Source organism: Schistosoma mansoni (assembly GCF_000237925.1).
Source record: "Schistosoma mansoni, WGS project CABG00000000 data, chromosome 5 unplaced supercontig 0195, strain Puerto Rico, whole genome shotgun sequence".
Taxonomy (NCBI): Eukaryota; Metazoa; Platyhelminthes; class Trematoda; order Strigeidida; family Schistosomatidae; genus Schistosoma; species Schistosoma mansoni.
The window spans coordinates 10,980-16,512 of record NW_017386018.1 but is presented as its reverse complement, the minus strand read 5'-3'; the positions used below and the strand labels follow the sequence as shown (position 1 = coordinate 16,512).

At 31.5% G+C, this 5,533-nt stretch overlaps 1 non-coding gene across 1 annotated transcript; it reads left to right on the top strand.

Annotated features, from left to right (window-relative positions):
* The first annotated feature begins 1,313 nt into the window (after positions 1–1,313).
* Positions 1,314–1,380, top strand: Smp_tRNA_01057_Gln_TTG.1.1. Its single transcript has one exon. It is a non-coding gene (tRNA).
* Positions 1,381–5,533: the final 4,153 nt, after the last annotated feature.

The window sequence follows — 5,533 nt, the reverse complement described above, 5'->3', positions numbered from 1 at the left end:
GGGAGATTGAACAAATAATACCAAGTGAATTTAAGTCAGTGATTTCCTCTGAAAGAACATTTCCTTGATTGGCTTCTATTTATTTTTATTCAATGGCAGAATCGGGTTACATTAATTCACACTGATCAAACTGTTAGAATAAGATAAAATAAGAGATCAGATTTTAATTCAGTATGATATTCGGTCAGTATAACATGTAGCATTGGTTCTATGTTAACTCACAGTAAAATTTATTTGTATTGTGGTGTATGCTACTGATGTCAACAGATATAAGTAGTATGTCGCATCAATCGAAAGTGAAATGCCTGGAGGCATAAGGTTAAGAAGATAGAAGAGAACGAAAACAAATAATGATTGGTATGGAAATGAAGAAATAATAAAGTCTGAGACGATTGATTGACATTTTCCAAATGAAGTATGTACTGTATAGTTTTAAGATTTTACTAAGAGATTCTGTGATTTTGTGTTCAAATACATCCGATTCTCTTCACTTGTGTTCTCATTCATTACAGTATTATCATTATTCCAGTTAGATATATTATTCATTGATCAATCATCAAATTGCGTCAAATATTTTTCCAAATATAATTGTATGCAATTAACTAACAACTTATCTTATTATTTGAGAGGTAAATAAATTCTTCATTTTATCATCTGTCTTTGTCTACTCCATTCAGTTGTGTAAATCTCACGATTTCTTTTTAAATTTCAAATCTCACTTTACGCAGCTACAGCAAAAGAACGTGCAAAAAACTTGTTAGTGAAAACAACACTACCATTAGTTAAATAACTATTTTTCAAATATACAAAAATTATAAATTTACTATTTAAGGAAAAATACTTAGCAACCATACAATTAATCTATTACATTTCTTGTTTGATAAGAGTAAGTTCATAATAAGAAATTCATCTTACTGTGCTCCTTGAAAGAATCTTTTGTATCATTATTTTTAATACTTTAATAGTGATACTAATTTATATTCACTTTTTAATAAACCTGAATAAAATAATTTTTAAAAATAGTTGACTTTTATGTGGTCACCTTAATCATGCTTCCAAAGTGAATCTTCTCGACAAAAGATTACATTTTCAATTTACCGCACGTTAGTAACAACAGGAGAATATGTTAATTCATTATTTCTTTTCTTTCTTCTTACTAAATTTAAGATGCAATAATGATTTACTCTGATGTCTTTTGTCAAAAATATTTTACTCATCTTATTTTGTTCCATATTCTTTTTACTCTTTCTAGAAAAAGAAAATGTCTCATATTTCAAACGGATTTATATGGGGTTTTGTTGTTGATTAGGACTCAGTAGCTAAGTGGATAACGCAATGGCATTTGAAGCGAAAGGTACTGGGTTCGAGTCCCAGAGTGAACATCAACACTGGGATGCAGGTACATCCAGCTGATGAGTCCCAAACAGGACGAAACGCGCGTCCTGAATTCCACTGCTAGCCATTGTCTCGACCGTTGCTGCTACCTTGACGTTGTGATTGGGCTTGCCTATCATGTTGAACCAATCGAGCTATACTGGCTGTAACAATCGTTCCTCAAGGTCCTACCATGCCAGGCAGGTCGGTTGAAGAGCGGTAAGACTAAAAGCAGCAATCCCAAGGTCCGAAGGCGAAGTTGTACTGCTGACTGTACAGAGGTGTGGCAGTAGTAAGGTGATTCCTTCAGACAACCAGCATAACAACGATGCTGCCTTCTCACAAGGATGGGTGTGGTTGGAAAAGATCGACCGTAAAGGTGTACACCTCACCTTATCCCACGGATACCCGTCTCCGGCGGTAAGGTCCTTTGAAGAACGGAGCTAACACAAAAATTACACACAAAAAAATCGTGTATGACCGACCTCAAGCAGTTGTTCCTTTGGCACTGAGGTCACGCCCTCAGGTCATTAAGACCTCTTCCAACCCGATTTCATTTTCAGATATCTCTAGAAGAACCTTTCCATGGTGTAGCCAACCAGGAAGTGATAACTGTCCTCATACCTCTAACCTCTAACTTTTGTTCATTCAATAATTGAACATAAGAACAAAACTATTATTAAATAAAGTAATTTGTAAAATTTTTCTGTAAGAAAAAAGTTTTCAATATATAATCCGTGTTATTTGAATAAATACTGTGAAAAATAAAGTCGGAAGAACTAAAAAGATATTTTATGATAACACGGAATATTTCAATAATCAACTTGAAGTTGAAATTTATCCATTCAATGATTAAATAAGTATCTTACACAATGAAGAGATCACTGGCTATTTCGACTATGTAGTGTACAGGACATAACATGTTTGGCATTTAGAAGAAGAACTATTAGATTTGAGACACTATGTGAACGTTATTACTGGGATAAAGGTACACTCAATTGATAAAATATAACTAAAAAGAAATACATGTCCTAAACTTTACTTATAGCAACAAACCATATATTCTAACTAAGTAGAAAATTAATGTTTCACAGATTATACAATAACTTCCAGTCGTTTAATTGCAATTCAGTAGTTTATATTATTTTCGATCTAACCTAAAATTTTGTCATCCATTTCTTAAAGACGAGTGAAATCATCTGCTTTAAGATTTTATACTGGAATTTGATAAGATTCACTTCGAATTAGATTATAAATACTCGTATTCTTCATAAAACTATAGACTTTCATTTGAGGACTGATTCCATTCATGATTAAATGACGCGATGAAGTAATATGAAAATTTAGTTAATGACATGATGAATGACAATTTCAACTAATCATTTGATAAGTCGAAATGTAAAAACGAACCTGCAAAGGGAAAGCAGTTCTGTATGTTTGGTACAATCAAAGAAATATTTTGATATTGTTATTATTACGGCAATATTTACCTTATTCAATGCTAAATGTTTGATTATAGTAAATGATTCTCAACACATAAAGGTAGATTAGCGTTATATATCCCACTTCAACATGTTTTCCATTTGTGAATCCTCAGAAATTATATTGAAATATATATATATATATATATATATATATATATATATCAGCTATGTGGATTGTGGATCTACTCGAGTTGGATGTTAATAGTATGAACTCCTAGTTTGCGTCAAAGTCTTATCTCGCAGTTAATATTCAACCTGATTTACCTTTTATTGGTACCCAGGTACTAAGCCTACTTTGGTGAGTGCGTACAACAAACAAAATCTTACCAAAATAATAATGTTTGTTAGAAGAATGAACTAAAGAACTAAAAAGTAATGATGCTGCCTCATGGACCGGTCCATATCGAGTGATTGATTGATCCGTGTTGGTCATCTTTAACCTTGGGAAAATAATCAACATTATGCTATCTGCCGTCTAATGTATAAACAGTTTAACTTAATAGATGATTTGGCTAGGCCTCAGAGATATTTCACTGGCCTTACATATATTTTGTCAATGCTTATCTGTCATTCATTTCCAAACCTTAAATGTCTGTTCATTTCATCACCACATAAATTCCATTATATTTTCCTCCCATTTTTCAAAAGAATGTACAATAAGATAAATATACAAAACACTATAAGAATTCTGCTTGGCACCAAATAAAACACACTTTCTTATGTAAAATAAAATATGATTCAATAAAAAACATTGATAATACGATCACATTTGATACCTTTCACTTCAAGTATGAAATAAAATCCTGTCAGTTCACTTTACAGATCCAATCTTAATGAAAATACTAAATGGATAGTAGTGTAACCATAAAAAAAAGTGTTTGTATATTGGACTCATTTGTTATTTAATATCAGGGAACATTGAATTGATTCCTCAACAATGCGTATCCCTTTGTGAATCGAATTGAAGATCTTTGGATTTCACAAACACTTATTTACTGTTATACCATTGAGCTGACATTTAGTGCTTCACGCTTCCAGCTTCAATGAACTTGTGGTATAAAGCGACGAGCATCCAAATATATTCCACGTTATCCTTCACGACATTCCACTAAAACTTTAGGAACTCACTTCATTGCAAGTCATCATTAGACATATAATTATAGTTTAACTTTTGATCGTCAATAATCCCAGTTAGACTACTAATTTAAAACTAGGAAGCATTGGATAACCGTTTCTTCTTAGCACGAGATTCTTCATTAGTGCATATTCCAAGGATTTTTGACTTTCTATACCATTCTCTTCTTGTCAATTTTAAAAGCACAAGCAAATAAGGTGAACTAATATGACGATTTGAAGTCAATCCTTTTCACTATGAAAACTGAAATTCTAGCATTTTGTTCAACCATAAATTATGGTCACAACGTAATCTCTAGTTGAAGTTCGGACATCCTTTATAAGTTAATACGAGTAACAGTTAATTAAACAATCATCAACATTAAAAATGTCATCATAATAAGGAACTCAGTCCAAGTAATCACAGTTTTCCACTAGTATTTTACATTCAAAAATCACTATGTTTACTGTACGATAGTCGAATTTTTTGAAATCGTTACAGTATCACGAAACGTTGAAATCTGGCCATTAAATGTCTAAATTAAATCCATTGAATGGAAATCAAATTGAACCATGCTAATAACATCATTTACTAAGACTTAAATGTAAAATGTTTTATTTCCCTCTAAGATTATTTTGAACTATCTAGTTTCTGATAACCTTTTGTATAGGCTACTAAATCATCTTGCAGACCCTAATTTTCATATCCTTTTTAAGTAAATATGGTTATTAATTTTTTTTTGGTTAACATCCAACAATTATGGTTGTTATATGAAAAATCATATTTTAAAAATTAATATAATTTAAGTGTTATATTTCAATCATATTTTGTTTTAAACATTTCAAGTGGATTTCAATGTGTTACCATGACAATGAGAATATGACTTTATAAAAAATTATAATCTCATCATTTCATTTGATTTCATTCCCTCATCCAAATGAGAGACATATATGTATGTATATGTGCCAGTTAGATATTTAATCCCATTACGCAACAGAATTATGTAATAGTTTATGAATTCAATTTCTTTTTGTTTCTGTTCGAATTCAATTTTATTCATCGGATTTCTGTAAAAATTAATAAAACACAATAATTCTACTTGAGATATAAAATGTGTGAAATTAATTTTTTGAAAATAATTAATAAATAAAATCTCACCAAAGTTCTATGAACGACCCAATTGTCAGTGAATCAATATTCGATTTTCTAATCTTTAGCTCTCTAAGTGACAACTTTTGGGATGCGATTCCTGGAGTTCTCGTGAAAAACAGTAACTAGTAGAGTTCAACTATGTTGGATGTAAGACGGTTATTTAGTGCATGCAACGGAAGATGGTTGGAGATGTATACCAATGGATCCCAATTCATTTGTTCAGAAGTTTAGTGTTATTAGCAAGATCGAAGATCCTGGATTCGATCCTCTATGGTGGGATCAAGGATGCTTTCTGTTAGAGTCACACACTAACATGAAGCAGAAGTTAAATGCTTCCTAGTTATCAGTGGTTGTCTATCTAAGATAAGTTCTCGATCTAAACTATGGCGACGGAACTGGGTTATTCAAC